General features: G+C 44.6%; 1 long non-coding RNA gene across 4 annotated transcripts; it reads right to left on the reverse strand.

Annotated features, from left to right (window-relative positions):
- Positions 1–523: 523 nt before the first annotated feature.
- Positions 524–13409, reverse strand: LOC142077848 (uncharacterized). Of its 4 annotated transcripts, XR_012672026.1 has the most exons (5): positions 13083–13409; positions 6918–7004; positions 5571–6827; positions 4910–5005; positions 524–4256 (listed from the first exon to the last, which is right to left on the reverse strand). It is a non-coding gene; the product is annotated as an uncharacterized LOC142077848 (long non-coding RNA). The 4 variants fall into 4 exon arrangements; XR_012672024.1 differs by having other exon boundaries at positions 4910–6827; XR_012672025.1 differs by lacking the exon at positions 6918–7004 and having other exon boundaries at positions 4910–6827; positions 13086–13409.
- Between the last annotated feature and the right edge of the window lie 4210 nt (positions 13410–17619).

Consider the following 17619-nt stretch of genomic DNA (forward strand, 5'->3'; position numbering starts at 1 on the left):
CAAAAACCTTCGTGCAAAAAGGAGCTCAAATCTCATGTTGCCACATGCAAAATAAGGCCCTAATTCCAGAAGCAAAACCAGAAATCTGAGCTCTGTGCCCGAGTTCCCAATGCAGCTAATGGGGAACCGATCTGTGGTTTACAGCAAAACCAAAAAAAAAAAAACCCTGTGCGTAAACTGAACAAGCCATAAATCAGCTTTACTTGCACAATGATGGCACAAACATTTGTAGCAGACACGGGATTCAATGACGGGAGCAGGGGCTGCTTAGGTTAATCCTGCTGCCAAATGGTAGTAAAACTGCAGCCTGAGAGAAGCTGGGCTTTTCTTTTTTGTGTTCTGCTGCGCAATAGTCCATTTCTTAAGAATATTTTGAGAAATAAGAGGAGTCATATTCGTACTGAAAACCCTTTGTCTTTTTAGCACGTAAGGGAATGAATAAATGAAAACTAATTTAATGTGCACTACTGAAAAAAGTTTCCTTTAGACTTTACGTTAAATTTGTAATATTTTAATAAGAGTATATTGGAAGGACAAACATAGAGAAAATAGGAAGAAGGGTGATGAACCTTTGATAAGGGTTAAAGCTAGTATTTTTTGGCTAGCAGCTACAAATTGAATATTAACCCACATACCAATACCCGTTGGATACGCATAACGGGGAGGGGGGAAGAGACAACAAGTGCTAATTGAGTGAATATAAAAAGCTATTTAGTGAAAACGTTAGAAGACTGGGTTTCCAGCGGATGGAATTTGCTGTCAAATTTTGACAAATTTGCTGTTAAATCGGTCAAACAATTGAAAAGTTATTGCGGTAGAGTGGACAGACAGATACATTCTTACACAAAAAATGATTGCATAAACAAGATGCCAAACTCAGGCTAAAAAACACATACTAGATGCCATGCTGAATACTCACTACTTTTTTTTTTTTTTTAGTGGAGTAGGAAACAAAATTGCTCCGTTCCTGGTCCGTTCATTCAGAAGGATCACCTCAGACTCAGAAAACAAAGAACATACTGACAGGGCTTAATTCAGCATCAACCAGTGATGGCACTGACCTAAAATCCATCTATCCCAGTACCAGCCAGTACCAGACATCCCAGGTAGCAGATAATCTGTTTATGCAATGGAAGCCATCTGGACCTCTTGTGGTGATATTGTGATAATCCAAAAGCTCAATCAAGTCCTTATTTTATGAACAAAGTTTTTTTTGGAAAAAATAGTTTGCATCCAAGTGGAAACATTCTTGGCCCACAAATTCAGAGTGCCAGCAAGCGCAGCTGGCTTGGGGAGCAGGAGCTATATGCTGAGTTCTTTACCCCACGGTGCTGCCGAGACAGAGGATACAGCAGCCTTGGAGGAGCAAAGGGTCCTTTGTTACTATGTTGAGTAATTTCAGCAGAGACAGACCATTTTCAGCTGGAAAAGCACTGTCCTAAAGATCACTGGGATCAAAGAACATGAAGAGAAGGGACAAAGTAAGATTCTCCTCTCCTTTCATACGTGAGATTAAAGAAACAAAATAAAACACCCCATTGGTAACACACAAAAGCAATGACAGTGTGTTTTCAACAAAAAGGAAAACCTGGTAAAATATGCTTGCACAGCATCTGGAAAATGAAGCCCCAGCCTCTGAGGCTTTAAGAAGTCATTACTTTAGAAAACATTAATGTCATAAGTAGACATAAGATGGATTGTTCTGAGAGTAAGGCACATAGTTAAAAAAGACAGGACCACCAGTTCTGAGATTCAAGGTGCTGTGCTCTGTTCAGGCTCTGGTAATAGTGGACGTTAAATTACCGTCTAAGGGCTGGCACAGAAGTTCATGTGTCTCAATATCAAATGAAGCCTTAAGCACACGGCATCATTTCTAGCACCACCTGCACATTGAGAATTCCAAATGCAAGGGTCTGAATAAAGTACCAACATCTTGGGGTTTGATACTGGCCTTTTTGCCACTTCCTTATGACTTCTTTGGTTTTATTTTAGAGAAAGTTAACTTTTATCCTATGTCGAAGCTCTTCCTAATACAGTTTTGAATGGATATATAACTATGAACCTGGGTTGTGTCTGAGCTTTGTCAAACACATGCTGTAGGTCTCCAGAACGCTGTCTCTTTCACTTGGCCACTCAGTTATAAGCATAAAATAAACTACTGCGAGAACATCAAAAATTAAACAGGTTATCTTCCTCTGAAAGAATATACAACAGTTTGGCGTCGGCCCAGGACTGTAGGAGTTTCTGTGTTTTCTGCGGGTCTGTTTTTCTTACTTGGAAACAATAGTGGTATTCATGCCTGGGCGGTTCACGAGGTTACCGCTTCTGAAGCTGCGTTTCTCAATATGCAGCAATCGCTATAAAAGATGCAGCATATTTCAGACCTTAGCACATTCAGTGTAACCACAGTGATTTCCCTTCTGCTGGCTCCTATGGAGTAATTAAAAAATTAATTTGTTTGTTTGAAGTGAAATGTTGCATGTACATATGAAGCTGCTCAATCCTGCATCCAGACATACAGACCTACGGGCCAAGGCTTTGTAGACTGAAATACATATACATTGTGAGTGCTATTCTTTTGTTTCTGACCTTTCAAATCTCTCTTTCCCCCTCCAGTCAGTTCCTTTCTAGCCAGTGCTAATCATCTGCACACAGAAAATGACCACATTTATACAATATCCTGTTTTTCACATGTTGTTTTGTCCCTGTAGTTATTACACACAAGTAGTCTTCAGCTGACAAATTGTCAGCTACATCGTTTGCAGGTTGTCAGGCCTCCCACATTACAGTATATTTGCCCAGCCCCAGCAAGACATAGACATGGCTTTTTCATAGACAAAGATAAGCTACAAAATTAATTGTAAACCAATTTCTTCTGTTCAATAAGTAGTAGAACAAAAGATAAGCCTATGCAAAGCAATGTGTGTTTGTCTTCTGTAGTATAACACTATGACAGGCACTATGGAAAGCTATAGAAGGCAGGCATGCTACAGCAGCTCTGAAAACAAAAAGAGCTGCTGATCAGCAAAACTCTTAGGAAATGCCAAAAAAGGGTGCAGAATTTGAATGTCAAGCAAGAGAAGGACAAAGGTTACAATGATGCAATTAACAAGAGAGAATCGTCAAGTCAAATGTGGAAGAGCTGTAGGATAGATATATATACCTGAGCTGGTCAGTCTTTATAGTCGAATGAAAAGAAAAAGGTGCTTTTAGGATGTGTTTTGTATTAAATCCTGAAATAAACTTTTAAAATGGATCACATGCACCACCCTGAAGTGCCTTTTTCTCCCTGTTAATTGCTAAGGAGGTGAGTGTTAAGTTGCTAGCGAGCCTGTTCCAAGGCTGTTAGGGCAGAGAACAGAAAACAAATCTGATTTTAATCTTACATTCCAGTAACATCATAGGAGGCTAATGTAACTAAAATCAGTGGAAGGGGGAAAATGATAAGTCCATGGTTTCTCCACATCTACCTGCTTTTCAGTGCGTGGTTTATGTATCAAAGGCAGGAACCCAACAGTTGTTCCCACGAACTGGACCTGAGGTCTGGGGCACTCTGCTGCAGTTTCTAGGAGCAGCAGAAGGTACAAGAAGTTCTACAGCAGGAAGTTATGGGTAAACACAGCACACCTTCAAATACGTTTGTCTTTTTGTTTCTGTCCATTTTTACTTTTGTTTCATCGAGGACAGGATTTGATAGAACTGCAGAGAAATGAAACTGAAATGTTCCTTTCTGGGGCAGCAGATTAGAACACGAGCTTTTTTTTTTTTTTTTAAATGCACTGCTTCAGGGTGGTTTTTTTAGAGGATAATCAGGAAAGGGTCATTGTTTTACTGGAATAATTACACAGAATGAGCTATGACAATAATATTGACAATATTCCTAGTAAGACACTAAAAACTATCTGTAGATGTCCATTTGGCAGGCCTGAGCTCATAAAACACCAGCCCAGAAGGCCCAGGCTGGGTAGCCACATGCTCCGGTCCCAAAGAGCCTCTTCTCAGCAGCAAGCACCTTCTCTTGGGTTGGGCTGCTCCTCCCTGTGGCTCAGGGCACCGCTGTCCCCATGGCCGCTTCTGAGTGTGAAAATCCAGGTACCCACCGGTCATGGCAGTTGCATCTCACGCATTAGCAGCAGTTCTGCCATCTCGTCCTCATTCTGTGTGCCCAACAAGTAAAATGCAGTAGGTGCCTGCTGTTTGGGCGGCCAGACAGGGAGAGCGAGCATAGTGATAAACTGCTCATCGGGAGGGTGGTCCTGCAGAAGAGCACAACAGTCTGTTTCACACATCAGGATTTTGGAAAGCTGAGCAGTCTACAGGCGGGTTCAGACACATAGAAACTTTTAACTTTTGACACACTTACAAAGTGCCAAATTTCACAAGACAAGTAGTCAAGATAATCAAAATGATCTGGCTGTTCCCACCAAGGGCTGCGTTTTCCAAAGTATGATCTATCACGCAGCGTGACAGTGGGATTTTATTGCCAAAGAGGCTTGAGTGGAATCCTCAGTGAGGTTTCAGATTGCTTTCTGGGGAACGAGGCTTCCGGGGGTGGGGGCAGGAAATTTGGCAGGATTCCCCTCAGTTTGTGGGAATCATCTTTGAGGCTGAAGGGATGTGAGAGTTCGTGGACTGAAGATGGATCTCCCCAGCCTGTGGAGCCAAGGACTCAGAGGCACACCACTGCTGAGGAGCCAGTGTTTCTGTAGTGAACATCTGCTTTTCTAGCAGAAGTGTATTCGGCAGGGAAAGTCCATCCTTGGGGTTCCTCGGGGTAGCTACGGTCATTACAAGCGCTACAGACCACACACCTCTATGGAACGCTGCTGCAAAGAGAGAGCAGCGACAAAGCCAGACGCTCGCTCCTTTACCTTCCCCGTGGTGTTCTCCTTACCCCTGAAGCCCTCACCCCATCACCTCCTGCACCCAGCCACCACGGAGCCCGCGAGGTCGTGCGTCTCCCATCTGTGCCCCACCAGGGAGCTACAAACAGCCATCTCTGTCCCTGAAAGAGGAGAAGTTACGGGGTCTTGTTGACTCGCAGCACAAGAGAAGCCAGGATTCAGGTAAATCCATATTTTCTGGGTAGCCAGTGAACTGGAAGAGGTCCAGCCCTGGCAGAGCACAGGCACTGCCTGACTCAGCGTCACCCACACGCATCTGGCGTGGTAGCTGGTGCAGAGGGCAACCTGGTCATGTCCCTGGCATGTGCCACACTCCTGGAGCATGAGCTGGTTCTTGGGCTCTTCACACAGAATTTAAACGGTTAAGAGGTCTATGTGCATCAGCAGGTCGTAAGCTATAAATTAGGCCATTAACCCCCAACACTGCTTCTGGTCACAGGAAGTTAATACGCTAAAAACTGGTATGAAGAGGGAGAACAAAGTACTTGTTAAACCCTTGTCCGCAAGGATTTAACTGCCCACGTGCCAGTGAGTGCTGGGGATGCCTGGAGTTTTTTCATAAAACCAGAGTTCAGAGATACTATTGCAACTGTCCACACAGAGTTACATTGCAAGAATCAATACAATAAATGTAATCACATCACATGCTATATAAGTTTTTCTGACCAATTTTAACTTCAGAGAATCCTCCCCTTCAGACATACTGAGCCACCTGACATTTTGTGCGTGTCGATTCTGAGAATTAGGGTTAGGAAATATTTCTGGCTGCTCAAATCCTGATCCTTCTCGCTGTGCGCAGCTCCGCATGGGCTCTGCGCTGGATGGTGAGGCTTGGGTTCATCTCACCTGCCTGTAAATACCCAGAGGCAGCACACAAGTCAATTCAGATTTTGGGCAGGCTGAATTCCCCTCTGGGAACCTGAGTCCTGACTGAGAAGCCTGGACACAGCACTGGTGTTCAGGTAAAATGAAAAGCTCAACCTGTCGCTCTGAAGACCCGCTGCGTCCCTTCTCCGAGCTGCCCCGTGGCCAGATGCTCTGCCTGGGGAAGGGGAGAGACTCCTAACAGCCAGTTAGTCTGGCATTGGAGGTGCTTTCATAGCATCCTGAACACACAGCCCTTCCCAGCAGGACATCTCCTTTGGTGATACACACTAGTTTAAAAGTAATTGAACCTGAAGAGAATTGTGTGTCACAGGTTAAACTTTGTTTTTTTCACCCATCTTTTTCATATCAGTTGGTTAACAGAAAAAATGATTTTTCCCACAAACTGCCTAGCAGCATCAATTCTTCTTGGTCAGCTCTTTTTGAAAACAAAAGTAGTTTTAGTAGTGACGTTACCCCATTCACTTTTTCTCTAAAAACAACATAGAATCCTGAATTAATTAAATTATAATCAACATTAGAGAAAAAGATTGTGGGTTTGCTAATCTCTTCCTATGTAATTAGGCATGACGAGTCTTTTGTGTTGCTTATCTCTATCCCATTGGAAATGAAGAGCCGGGGTACACAGCAGCGACCCAGGGAGCTAATTAGGTTTCCTGACTATTGGATTTGCAGGGGTGGTTCTTTAAAGCGGTGACTTGAACATCCCCCAAGAGCGCAGACACGCTCCGCCTGACACACCGCAGTAAGAAAATGCCAAAAAAGGGCTGGTGTTGTTTCAGCACCACCGAGTGGACAAATATGGAAAAAAAAGTTCATTTTTGAGACTGGATGCGCGGGTGTCCTGGGCAGGCTCCAGGCAGGCGATGGTCCCGCCGTGGGGCTGGAGCCCCGAGCAGTGCTCCACCCTCACCATGTTCTTCTTCTTATCAACAAGTATCCCGGGAAGCTTTCATACACCTCGTCATCAAACCAGGCTTTTTTGTCACACTGCACGTGGTACCGGAGTCTGGAAAGTCACTCCAGAAAACATTAGATCTGTAAATACATACATAATATCTGTAATAAATATAACTATAACATAAAACCAAACAAAATCTGTAATTTGTAATACAGAATTTCAGTTACCTCAGAAATAGCTTAGACACTTCTCAGTATTTTCTGCCAGTTCTGTGCCTCCCTTGAAATCAATACCCCAAATGAGTGGGCTGTTCCCTAAATCACAGGAAAAAAGCCCTTAATGTAACGTTTCAAAGGGTTTCTTATACCCCAATTGTTCTGTGGGGCTTTGGAGAGTAACTCTTGTGGGTGGCTGAGCTTGGACAGCTTTTAATGCTGTTCACAGAAGATATATGAAAACATGTAGCAGCTGTAGCTATGTAAGAACTTCTTTCCCCTGGCACCAGATAAGATAGTTTGTTGAATTAGATAAAAGTGCACTCACCTCCCCACCTATATTCTCTATACTTTACTGGCATACTTCTGCCTAAAGCTTTGGCCAGCTCTGTCTCCTGTGACTTATCTGATATGGATCTATTATTTGGATTACACTACAGCCTAGAGAGCCCTTTGTGCTTGTCGTGGTTTAACCCCAGCCAGCAACTAAGCCCCACACAGCCGCTTGCTCACTCCCCCCTGGTGGGATGGGGGAGAGAATCGGAAGGTAAAAGTGAGTGAACTCACAGGCTGAGATAAAGACAGTTTAATAGGGAAAGCAAAAGCCGCGCACGCAAGCAAAGCAAAACAGGGAATTCATTCCCTACTTCCCATCGGCAGGCAGGTGTTCAGCCATCTCCAGGAAAGCAGGGCTCCATCACGCGTAACGGTGACTTGGGAAGACAAACGCCATCATTCTGAAAGTCCCCCCCTTCCTTTTTCTTCCCCCAGCTTTATGTACTGAGCATGACGTCATATGGTATGGAATACCCCACTGGCCAGTTTGGGTCAGCTGTCCTGGCTATGCCCCCTCCCAGCTTCTTGTGCACCTGGCAGAGCATGGGAAGCTGAAAAGTCCTTGACCAGGGTAAGCACTACTTAGCAACAACTAAAACATCAGTGTGTTATCAACATTCTTCTCATCCTAAATCCACAACACAGCACTATACCAGCTACTAGGAAGAAAATTAACTCTGTCCCAGCCAAAACCAGGACTGTGCTACTCCACAAATGCACGCGCTGTCTCTGTACCAAAGCGTTTACCACCAGCCGAGATAAGCCAGGGAGAAACCAAAAGCACAGGCCACTTTCGCAGCAGCTCAGCAGCAGGACCACCGCCACGGCCTGCGCTGTGCAAGGGGTCTCGGTGTCCTCCCACACCGAGCCGGTGGAAAGCAGGCAGAGATGGCTCCTTTCCAAGAGGGGATCAACATGCTGGTATAGGAGACAGAGACAAGGAGAGGCAACACTCCTGAAATACATCCTATAAAAGGTTAAAACTTGGACGACTGGTGAGCATCCTCTGGGATACCTGACCGCACCTCTGCAGCCACCAGAGCTCTCCTGGAACCAGCACAGGGCAGACTATGCACACCCTTTCTGCAAATTCCACATTTAACAGCATGTTTGCTGCTTGCTTATCACATACAGCCTGCTTAAAATAGAAGCATTTGAGAGACAGCTGGCATCTCAGGTCCTCTCAGCTTTGAATGAAGGAGAAAAAAAATCCCCCTCAGAGATTCAAAGGCTACAAATTCTAGTTGTTGCTAACCTTTGTCATGTACTTCTCCTCCTTCACCCCACCCATACACCTCTGAAGGTCCAGCAAATGCTCAGAGCCGGGTCTGGCAGTAGATTTCTCAGCTGTTTATAAGACATGGAGCACCTAAGTTCAAAATAATGCAGCCAAAGACAACTAGTCATGGGTCTGAAGAAAGAAGGAAGGAGCCTGACTACTATTTTGCTTGTTATTAGCCTAATATTTCCAGTGTTTACCTTGGACGCTTGAATTCCACTCCCTGCCCTCAAGACTATTTCTGTTTTACCTGATGGCTGTTCCTGTGTTTGATATTAAGCTGGTTTGATGGAGAAGGATCTGCCTCCAACCTGCCTGCCACTCTCCCAGAGGAGGCACTCACATCTTCAGCCCAGCACTCTCAAGTCCTTGGCTGCTTGATAGCCCAAGCACTATAGGAAGATTGGCAAATTGTGGCATTATTCCAAGTTATCTATAACCCGGACATGTTGGTTGAACTGGTTTAACCCTTCAGAGTAAGGAGAGAATTCACAACAGGTCCTCCACGTCCTGGGCACATGAGGTGTGCAGCTGGCTACTTAGGTCACGTGGGCCAGCGTGTTGGCCCAGGTACCAGGACTGGGTCACCTCCTTCAGCTGATGGCACCGATTTGCAGCACAACCTGTTACTTGCATACAGGCACTGCAGCAACTCATGGGATTGAGACTTGAACACATGGGGACACCGAAATTATTCAAAATCAGCAGGGATATGGAATAAGCGTGTTAGATCCCATGCAATATGCCCTCAACCACCTTCTCTCTTCTAAAATAAGCTTGAGCCTTTCTTCCATGAAAGAAATGAATTGCAAAGACAGCTGGGCTCAAGGGAAGCCTCTGAGCTAGGTACCCTAAGTAAAGCAAGGCAATGAAAACCCTGAAAGGCAAAATTTTAATCTATGCTTGTCCCCAGAACTTCTTGCTGGTTCATTCCAAGTAGCTTCCCACAAAACAGCTTAGGATCAGGTGGCTCTTGCTCTATGTGGTGACGTTTTGGATCCCATTGAGATCATCTGAGTCTTCCTAAATATTGCATGCAGGGAAGGTGGGTGCCTAACACGGGGTCCTGCTTCCATTCCACATGGGAAGCTCCTTGAAGTCCAGCTTTGCAACGTTCAATTTGTAAGCACATAAGTCATCTTTTACACCTAGTTCTCAACATCTGGGAGATCTGTTACTGAGCTTGTTTAGAAAGTATATTTGATCTTAGTTCTGGCTGGAGCAGAGCATCTGCATTTTGTCTCTCCTCATCCTGCGTTGTCCAGCTGTTTGTGTACCAGCTTTCTGTGCAAACAAACCTGCTCCTGCCTGATTCATTCAGCAGTTTCATGAGCTGGCATCTGTGACCTTGCAGTTCCCAGGCCTCCCTTGGAACAAGGCTGATTAAAGGAGAGCTTGTACTACCTCGCTGTCCCGGTACCTCACAGTAATGGGAAAAGGGATACAGAAACCTAGGACCACGTATGCATGTGAATACAATGAAGATATTGTTCCAGCTCGCCCAGCTGTGGCAATGACATTAAGAAAACCAAAGAGTTTGTGCTATGATTTTCATACTAGGAGTACAAAGGCTTTAAAAAGCGCAGCTACAGTATATAGCTCGGATCTCTCTTACCCTCAGGCTGACTTGCCGACTGCAGTGCTTTTCAGAGATGTAGCAATGTGAACTTCAATGAAAATACAGCCTAGAGAGATAACCCCGGCTGGCTCAGCAGTACCCATCGTCTCCCTGCCCCTTCCCTGCCTCTGGGGACCAGCTTGTCACCCTGTCCCCTCCTGACCCTCTCTGGCCTCTGATCCTCCCCAGGAGGCACCAATGAGCAATTAACCATTCTTCTTCTGAGCTTGTTTCTCACAAGCACCATCCAATAATTGGGTAAACAGAAAACAGACATGGAAAGGGAACAGGATGAGATCCAGCCGACAGCTCCCCACACCCCATGTACATCACATCATCCCACCACACCGCATCCTTCTGATCCATGGTACCACCTACCAGACCACCCGATTACATGCGCCTTCTCCAGAACACAGTGAATGAGGAAACCAGAAAGGTAAAGCATGCAAAGGGAGTTTTGAACGATAAAAACTATAAATAAAGAAAAAAGTGAATTTCCTGCAATTCTGATCGTTCTGTCTCGGTCACCTTTCCAACGACATCTGCAAATGTCTCCAGAGCAGGATTCAACAGCTGTGCAAAGGCAAACACCTCCTCAGTGCAGTATGCTCTCTTTGCTCCAAGGGATTTTCAGTAACAGAAAAACCCAGGTAATTGCATCGATTAGTAGATTGTAAATTAGTTTAATAGCAAATTATGTAACAAGCCTGCTATTGAAATGTGATAGACTATTTTCAAAACAAATGTTCTTATTTAACATCTGCAGCTGGTGGAACTGTTCTCATCCCAGCGAGGAAAAAGTTTTCCTCTTGGGTAACAGAGATGTCCATTAGTACGACCGTGATTAAACCGCTGGCGTTACCTAGCAGTCGGGTAACTCCACATCACAGGGATTCATCACCATTAAGAAGGTGCCAACTATTTAGGTACCTTTAAGTGCTCACAAGTTACACCCATCATTAACCTGAAAGCATTACAGATGCACAACCTGGGGGCTCATAACTGGGGGATCAGTGTGTGAAGTACCTAGAGCTACCATTAAATTGTGCCTGGGTATTGCTTTTTTCAAGAAGATTGTGGTCTAATTGAGAAAACCTCAATCCAGGGAAGCCCCACAGCCTGTGTTATGCAAGATATCAGATTAGATAACAAACCTGTCTCCTGGATTTACAGCTGTGAAACGCTGAATCATTCCTACAACTGACTGGGCAGAATTTTAACCCTCTGTGAATCCAAGCAAGAGCTGGCTGAGCAAGTTGACCTGTGGATACTTCATCCTGTGTGGTTGGTGAGCAACATACTCTCCTAAGTATGCCACTTGTACCTATTAGCTTATTTGTAAGCTTATATCTGGAGAGTATATAAACGAGATTCAAACAATATCCACAGATGCAAGTTATAGACTATCTGTTTTTTTAGTTGGCTTTATCTGAATCTCAATCCTATGCTAAATTGTAAGTTAATACTTCTTCCTCGCTTCTCACATGGGCATTTTTTGCAGCATCAGCAGCTTAAAAAAACATTAAAAAGTAGGCAGTGAGTGAAATGAAGCATCTATTAATCTTTCTGATTTTGGGAACAGACTAGATTTTACTAAAGGTTTGTTTTTAAGATGGAGCTAATCTAATCTAAGTTGTCCATGGTTTTTGCACACTAATTTTTTTGCCTTCTTCTAATTTAAATAATGGTTCATAATCAGGAAATAGCTTTACATAAATTGTCCAGTGAAAGTCAGTATCATAAATGTTAATGTATTCAGGATCATATGTATTTGTAGATTTGCCTCCTTTTTATAATCCTTTTTAAAACAAGCCCCAAATATTCTCAGCTGAGTTGAGTAAACTATTTCAGAGATTAATATTAACAGAATGAGGAGAAAAATAAGAGCAAAAGACAAGGGATCTCAGATATGTATTTACCGAAAGCTGACATTAGAGAGTTGATAGAAGAATACAAGAACGCTGTTCCAGATGGCAGGAACTGCAGAGGAGGAAGAGCATGACTGCAAGAAGCAACAGAGGATGGATGAAGTAGGATGAGAAACAGACACTCCGCGGCATGCATCCAATTCTTCAGGTTACATAAAATTATCTTTACCATTTATGCACTTCCCTCCTTTTCTGGGTGATGCACATTGCAGATAGAGTTGATAGCACTGCTTGTAATTATACCGCCTGACAGTTCTCGTTATAAGATCCTGCTTTCGGTTGCTGGTAAGTTTGTTAGATGTTACTCATCCAGGCTGAAATCTCTTCTGCCAAGGCCTGGCCTCGGGCTGATTCTTTCCCCCTCCATTTTCTTTGAGGAGGAGGAGGAGAGGGGAGGGCAGTTTCAGTAAAAATGGTTCTGTGGTTTTCAGGGCAAGATTAGGCAACCGTTCATTTGAGCAAGAGCTTGAAATTTGGCAAAAGTGGGGGAGGTCACCCTGATGCCAGAAGACGTAGCCAAGTTATAAATGTGTTTTTAAAAAGTCTCAGCTCACGTACTTTAGCAGAGACTTGTCAGCCTGGCAGATGAATTTGCAGAGGGCTGTGTCAGCACAGGGCACGCTGTGTCCCCTGCCAGGGCTGTCCCTGGCGGGCAGCAGAGCTGGACGCTGCCCGCACCCGGTGCTGCCCCCCACCCCGCGCCCCGCGCCGGGGCAGCCGCCTGCCTCTGGGCGCCAGGCTGCGGCTGCTGGGGAGGCTCACGGATGAAGGTGGGTGGGAGCAGGGAAGGGGGGGCTGAGTTAGCAAGGTTAAAAGGCACCTGATTACAAACCAGGGAGAATGAAGCTGTGATGACATAAGGAACTGGAAAGGTAAATACGAGCGCCCCAGCCTAGCAAAGGGCCCAGGACCTGAAGCGGGGTGACTGGTGGGACAGGAGGAGCAGGCTGGTCAGGTGGAGGAGGAGGAAGGAGAACGGAAGGGAGAGGGAAGAAAAACATCTCGGTGATAGCTACCACGTCCTTTCCAGAGCCCAGAGCGGAGCTGAGGTCACCCCTGTCCTCTTTTACCAGCAGAAATCTGGAAGTCGACTGGCACATGTGGTTCTTCCTGCTTGCAGGGGCTTCCCGCACTGGCTGAAAACCTGTTACTCCTGTTCCTTGGTTAGGTCTGAAGCTTCAATTCTCCACCAGGGAGATGCATTAGCGCTTCTCCTTGGTGGAGCACCTCAGCTTGGGATCAGGGCAGACTTCTCTGCCATCTGTCGTGCACACTCCACCCTAACGCTGCAGGGGAGATGAGAAATGAGTCGTGGTGCACAGCCAGACTAGCTGTCTGTGCTCCCTTCCTTGCTGCTTGGGGGGAGAAAGAGCAGCTGTCACCAGGCCGGGCTGCACAGAGATGATAAAGGCCCTAATACCACGTGTTGCTGCAGCCCCGAAGCATAACACAGAGCAGTTGTGGGGGAAGAACTTGAAGAAAGGTAAGAAGCAACAGCCATTAACGGTATCCTTGTTCTTATGTCCTAATGATCTCTTTCTTCCCCCAGGCAAGTCAACAGCCAGTCTCCCCTCACACCCCCACCAGCTCCTCACCCCAATATTTTCAATCCCCATAAAACTACACCTCTGCCCCAGTCATGCCAGCATGTCCTTGTTCGGCACCTCAACATCCTCCCAATACCATTGCTCCTGTGACTGTTATCCCTCAGGCCTCTTAGCCCCAGTATCATCTGAATATCCCAGCATCCTCCTGATAACTCAACCCCAGTGACAGCACCCTGGAGCCCTTCTAGATCTTGCATTAAACCATGTTATTCTGCAGCCTCTACACCCTCACGCCCCAGTCATCCCCCCCCTCACCAAGACCCTGCTCGCCTTCAGATTTTTCCATATCATCCCAAATGACTATTCCTACAACAACTCCCTCATCCCTGGTGCTGCCCAGGTCTCCAAGGTCTAGTTCCCAGTGTCATCCCGAACACTTTCTCCAGCTGCCTCCTCCTCTCCACGCGAGGGGAGCTGGACGCAGAGACCTCACCAGCAAAACAGCACAACACTTTCTTGTCTTTTCTAGATACAGTCAAACCCTCGGTCCAGAGGGTTGGGGTTCCTCCCAGCTGACCTTAGACACCTGCATCCAACCAAGTGAGCATCAGTTTCCCTTACAGTGGATGGAGATAATCGGACACTTTTAGGCCACTGTTGATCTAACTAACTCAGTTTAGACATTTACTTTGGCTGCCCCAAAAGCACCATTATCTCTCTAATCACTGTAAGTCGAGACAAGGATTAGCTCAGTTTAGATATGTCCCTTGTTGACTTAAAGTTTGTTGAGATGATTGCACCCCAAACAACATTGCATATTTACACTTATTTCTTAATTCATGCTCAGCAATGATCTTTATTGTCCTTCAAAACAGCATTTTTGTTTCCAGGGGAGTGTCCTGCATCGTGAGCTCGCCCAGTGGGGGGTAGCTCAGCAGCAGCACCCTTGGCTGATCGATGCCATCAGCACACCCCACCCCACCCCACCCCACCTAGTGGTAAGAGCTTGCATCTCAAAGCATGGTGTAGAAAAAAATTCATAACACAGTTGGGCACAGAAATGCCTCAGCGTTAAGCATTATTGCAAAGCAGGAATAAGGGAAGGTTCCAAAAATGTTTTTTCCACCATTTCCATCCTTGTTCCTAGGAAGCACCCTTCTCAGCTAGGCATTGTTTAGAATAAATTTCAGTGATACCTTTTGTTAAGGTCGGTATGTTCCAGTTTGATCAGCTTGACCAGAATGGGTTGAAAGCTACAGAGACTAGAGAGTAGAGGAGATGACAACATTACACGCTGGAGAAATCCAGGGTGTGCTCATGTCTGGAAGCCTCTGGGCAGTTTTCTCCATTGAAAATGATAGCGCGGAAATGGAAAGGCTCCAAGAAGGGCTAGAAGGGCACAGAGGTTTGGCACCAATTTCACACAGAGAGTATTTGAACAAGCTACAGTTTTTAATCTCACAAATAGAGAGGACTAAGGAGAAAAAGGTGAAATATAAATAGGAAGAAAGTGAACAGGAACTACTCCTCACCCTCTCTTCTGATACAAAAATCAGACACCACCAAATGAGATTAGCAGGGACCAGGCTCAAGACAAGAAGGTGCAATGGCTATTTGCACAAGAGTTAAGTAGGCAAAGAACTGTGTAAGTCTCTGCCACACGATGTAGTGAATACTGAAATGCTTACCGCCTGTCAGGTGAGCATTCAGGGCTTCTGCACCACACTCAGAGAGTGCAGCCTGTGATACTACTTCCATCCTCTGTGCTTACAGCCTCTCTGCTGCTGGCCACGGCTGGCGATGGGGTACCTTTGCTCTAGAAGTGGAGATGTTCCTCGGGAAAAAACATTGTGTTTAAGTACGAAACAAAATTCAGAAACAAAAACACAGTGTGTAAAGATACAGATAAATATATCTAAGATTTTTTTCAGTTGATCTTGAACAGTTGTTTTCAAAGTTTTACAATAGAAAAACTAAAAATGATTTTTTATTGTGCATTGAAACAAGAAAATCTGAAGTAACATAATCTTCAAAAATTAATCTTGGCTCCAAGCTCCTTTTACATAGTATAGGTTGGTTGCTCATTCACTGACTATTTTCGTTATGTGCTTCTGTAGGGAAGATGATTTGTAGCCGAATTTATTTGAAGACTATATTACAATGAATAAGCATAAGTAATGTATATGAGAAGGCAGGGTAGGATTGCCTGGCAGCCTTCAATCCGTCATTCCCATGACTGCTAACTTGGCAATCTTAACATAGCTCTTTGTGTGGGACAAATTATAAACCAAATAATCCTGAGGTAAGGCTTTCATTGCCTACAGGGTACTGAATGCATTTATTTTTCAATTCCATTCAAGCCCCAAGTGCTGTCAGAGTGCCAAAGCTTCAGTCAATATGATTTTTCATGCTGCACTGCAAATCATCTTTGTTTAGTTTAAAATGGAGCTGTCACATCTCTCGTGATGACTGGGGTAATGGTTTTTACAAAGGTATCAAAAACTATTGAAACTTTTCAAGGTCTCTGACAATTTCCACAGAGAGAGGTTGCCGTTGAGGTGCGCTGAGTCACGTCCAGCAACAGCCTCTCTGGCGGCTGACAGAGGACCTCATGGTCTCTTGAGCCTTTCTCTTTCAGTCTGGTGGTTTAGTAGGTGACATGGTGCCCAATGAGAGCTGCCACGAGCACGTCACGTAGCCAAGAGCCCCAAGGTCCCTGTGCAAGAACGTCACCTGAAAGCAAGGGCTCTGCTGGTTCCCCTCAGCGTGCGTCTTCAGCCACACCAAGCACGGTAACTCTTCACGGTGTCTCGGCATCGGCTCATTGTAATGGAGGGATATTACTCCTTCACGCACATCGCCCGCCTTCCAAGGTGCTTTCAAAGGCTTTTTCTCCCCTTTGTACAAGGGCAGGCGGTGGTTTGCCTGGGAGCTGGGGGGGAGCAGATCTCCTAATGCTCTCCAGCAGTTCATTCCCTCCTCCTCCTTCGTATACAAGTGAGTAGGGGGAGGGAAGGAGGAATGGAGCCCACTTCTGGGGATGCTGTAGCTGAAGATCCAGTTTAAACTGCCAGAGAGATTTCTTCTTTATTTACTACTGCAGAACAAAATACAATTACCAACGATTCGTTTATTTTATCTTAAAAAAAAAAAAAAAATGATTGACCTAGAAGGCTGATGCTTTTCTTTATATCGCTGCAAATGACAGATCTTTTTGCTGTTTCAACACTGGTGGCATGAAAGTTTTAACAATTAAAAAAAAAGCCAAAATAACCACATTAAATCTGTAAGTATGCACCATGAACAAAATAAAAATATCTTAGGATGCTAGAATCGTTCCAAAGCAAACACAACCTAAAAATAATGAAGCTAAAGTTAAATTTAACAGCAATCAAATATATTAAGATCCAGGAAATCTTAAGCTAAAAAAACCCACTTTGCTCTGACTCTTTAAAAAGTTATTTCAGGATCATAAACACTATTTGGTTTTATACTGAGCTGGGATTTTTTGGATGCCTCATCTATATATTTACTTCTGTTTGAGATTCTGGCCTTTACAAGTGTTTAACATTGGGCATTTATGAAGGAATTAAGCATTTAGAAATGGACGTTCCCAATTGACTATTATGGCTAGATGATTTTCTAGGAGGCAAAGGATTGAGGACAAAGGAAATTCTTCAGTTTAAGGAAAAATCACTTCAAAAGTTGAGCACTACTCTGGATAAGAGAATTTACATTGAATAATGAAATTTTTAAACAAAACTAAGAGGCATATACTTCCATTTACTTCCCCCTTAGTAAAAATAGTGTTCAAGCACACAAGTAAATGTAATCCTTGATGAGAATCTCTTCTGGTTTTCAAAACGTGAGCAAGAGGATGTTCAGGTTGTACATTTTGGGCCCATGCTGAGGTATTACGTTTTCAAAATCAGTGTGGTTGCTACCGATACTCCTCTGAAAAGCACCAAAGTTTCTGAATTGCTTTTGGGGTGGTCTTATTCACCTG

This window comes from Calonectris borealis, chromosome 1 (genome assembly GCF_964195595.1).
Source record: "Calonectris borealis chromosome 1, bCalBor7.hap1.2, whole genome shotgun sequence".
NCBI classification, from domain to species: domain Eukaryota; kingdom Metazoa; phylum Chordata; class Aves; order Procellariiformes; family Procellariidae; genus Calonectris; species Calonectris borealis.